Here is a 3,788-nt window from a genome sequence, read left to right as displayed (position 1 = left end):
TTATAAAAGGGCTGTGTTTCTAAGAATCTGACACTCATTGCTGTGTGTTTACTAGAAATCAATGATCATGAAACTGTGCTGTGTGGAGTTTGATTTATTGCAGAGATGATTCATTTACACTGTCCCGAAGGCAAGTCATTGGTAGGTGACAAGTCACTGGTAACATACATGAACATCAAATATCTACAATGTTTGAAGGATGCAACTTGTCTAGTCTGGTGTCGGTATAAGATTTAAAATGTAGACAAATGCTGGTAAAATGTGTCAACATTTGATGTGTATTTCAAGAAATACAGTTTAGAAATTTATAATTTCTAGAAATTTCTCAAAAACAAAGAATTTTAGCAACAATCTTTATAGCAAAAGCTTTGCTTTTGTGGATGAGGAAAGAAAGTTACAATAAATAGATGTCTACAATTATTTATTTCAGCATTTTCTTTTTGCCAAACTCCAAAAATGTGGATTCAAAAGTATTCATACCCTTTGATGCTATGATAGTATTGTCTAATAAAGCTCACTGAGAAATATACTAATAATTTAAAAGAGTTTATTACTACTAAACATGCCTGAACTAGCTATTAATTTCATTTTCCTTGTCAGGGTATGAATACTTTTGAATTAGCATTTTTTGAGTTTTGCAAAATAAAATTGCTGAAATAAATAATTGTAGACATCTATTTCTTGTAACTTATTTCCTCATTTTTGTTTTTGAGAAATTTCTATAAATTATACATTACCATAGGAGTATGTAAACTTTTGTCTACAACTGTACCCAGAAATACCAGTGCAGTCTTTTTAACCGCTATATTAAAATGCATATAAAACTATTGTTGCGTCGAACGCTACGAAACTGTTCTGTGTTATTGTTTGTTTCTTCAGGATTATGTTTGTGACACTGTTTTTGCAGCCTGCTTGATACACGGGAGGGACACCTGTTACAGCATGAGACTTGGGGGTGGTGTTGGAATGGGAGCTGAGTGTTGTTTAAAAAGTTTATACAAATGCTGGTTTGCTACACTATTATTCTGTAAATTTATTTTTGTTTTTCAATATAATCATGCACAACGGGATTACATTTTTAAAAAAGTGGTTTATTAACATGTTCAAAAGCTCAAAGGATGGAACTTACAACTATTTAAAGGATGGAACTGTTAAAAACATGGATTGTTAAAATGTTCAAAAGATGGAATGTACAACTGTTCAAAAGATGGAAACATAAAATTGTTCAAAATGTGGAATATAAACAAAAAAAACTTGTGTCCAGTTTGTGCAATCAACACAGAGATGCCACTTCTGTACATGTGCAGTGCGTGGCTGTGTTTGTCTCTGTCCAAAAATTTCTGCAAATTCGTTCTCTCTTTCACTGTCACTAACCTAATTTTGATCAGAGTAAGTTTCATCACTGTCTTGGTCTGGTGCATTTTCGTGTCCAGGTTCATCTTCTGATATACTACAAGACTTGTTGTGCAGTCCTACGTTGTGTTGGTCTATTCATTTTCATAGACAATAAGTATTTTTACAGTTGTTGATAAATAAATCAGGTCTGAAAAAGTCTCCTGTTGTAGCTATTCAAAATAAACCCAAAGCTTTCAAGTTCAGCAGCTCGATCATGTGATCAATCTCACGTGCACTAAGCCAAACCCACTGTTTTTACAATGACGGTCAAAATGAGAGCTCCGGTAGTTCTAGGTATAACGTAATATATCTCCATAAGTCTCTGCAACCCTGGGTCTATTAATGATTTAAGATGTTTAATACATATATTTAGGACAAGTCAAAAAAATCCTAACTGCCAAATCAGTGCATTTAAAAACAGTAATCCATCAAAATGACCACTCTGACTTGAATTTTCATGTACTACTTTCCTGACATTATTATTAATGGTAATTATAAAGTTTAGTGATTTTCAGAATATAAAATGTAACCTCCTGTCAGTGATAAATCAGCACTAGTGGTTATACCCGTATCAAAGAAACAATATAAATAAGATGCCACAGGACTGGATGCTGTCCCGCACACACAGAAAAATTAATAAAAGAAATAAAACACAATCTTAGCCATGAAATCAGGAAGGGAAGGCCAAAGCTTGATGTTTAAAACCTTTTATCGTGGAGAGCACAATCCTGGCTTTTATTGAAAACCACCATTAAAACTTGGATGTATTCTCACTACCTCAAACTCAACCTCTCTAAATCTGACCTCTATTTTCCTTCTGCTTCCTCTCCCTCCCCTGATCTCGCTATCTCAGTATTCATTGACTCTATCACTCTTTTTCATCTCTTTCTGCTAAAAACCTAGATGTTACTCTTGACCCCTCCCTCTCCTTCTCTTAACACATTTCTTCCCTGAGACGCACTTGCCACTTCTTTCTTAGCAACATCTTACCAAATCCATCCTTTTCTCACTACTTATTCCACCCAAACTCTAGCTGCTAAAACTCTAGCTAAGTGTTTATGTTAAACAACTTGTACTTAATTCAATATTTACTTTATCAAGCTGTGAAGAATAATTTTGAATATTAAAATGCCAATTAGCGTATAGAATGTATTCTTAGAGTCAGAATGCACATAGATAATTTATTCTAAAAGCTTATACTTGTTTATGCAAAAAGAATACAACCAATAATTATTTTGTTTTACCTATTCAGAAGCATTTATCATACCTGTTGTTTATACAAATTAATGTATTATTCTCTTCCTATATTTAAAAAACGTGGTAATCTGTATTTGATCATATGTCTTAAAAAGCTATAGTTGCTTTCTCCTGCTTATACTTTGCTTACATCTGAATAACTCAGACCTTAATCTTTGTATATCATTTCTATCAGCTGGGAAGACTACAACCAGCTTGTTTTCAGCAATGGTCACATACTGTATGTAAGGATATGCTTCCGTAATATGAAGGCATGACATAAGCAATGCAGTGTGAGTGTGTAGTTACGTTATGTGTACCCAGAGTTAGTTATGATTCGTGGTCGGCCTGTTCCTGTGTTAATAAAATCCATTTAATGGAGATTGATCTGTCCTGTTTAAATCAACTAGTGCTGTCTCTGCCAAGAACTCAGATCACCCCAAACCAGAGCAATATAGAGTGACACAATCATTATGTCAGGTGAATGTGGAGTACATTATGTTGTTCTGTTTAAGTTAAAAATAAAACCACATGCAATATACTGTTGTCTTTTTTGTTGTTGTTTTGTGAGTCTTGTTGTGTGTCACTGTTCTTTGTTTGAATATAAAAGATTGGCATGTCACTTTCTTCATCAGAGGACTGGGTGGGAGCATATTCTCTCAGTACATGTTTCAAATTTCGCACTGTCAGAGTTGTAGTATCCTCCTGCACTTGCTGTAATAAGGAAAGTTACATTTATTGTCATGCCATTTTTATATGGGCACCATTCTTGTGAGAACCTCCAAGTAAATGCCTGCACTTTCTGTGAACTGTGATACTACACTATGACTTTTGCGGTGTGTTTTGAACAGGCCTTTCAATCCTGAAGACAATAACTGTTTAAAAACAGAGAACACATGTGCTGTTAAAGTAAGGCACAGAATGTTTAAACAAAGGTGTTACTGGGTCTGAAAAAAACTCTTTCCAAAATGAAAGAAAGATACAATACAGTACATCAGTTTTTTATGTGCATCGTTACTTGTTGCTAAGTTGTACCCTTGTGAGTGTCTACTTCTCCTGAATCTCTCTTTGGCATTGTGAACAGGATGACGTGTATGGTGACGTCAGACCAGGAAGTAGCTGCAGCTCAACACAGCAGACTGGGGTTTAAACTGAGA

The sequence above is a fragment of the Polyodon spathula genome, chromosome 2 (genome assembly GCF_017654505.1).
Source record: "Polyodon spathula isolate WHYD16114869_AA chromosome 2, ASM1765450v1, whole genome shotgun sequence".
Taxonomy (NCBI): domain Eukaryota; kingdom Metazoa; phylum Chordata; class Actinopteri; order Acipenseriformes; family Polyodontidae; genus Polyodon; species Polyodon spathula.
Note: the sequence above shows the minus strand (reverse complement) of the source record.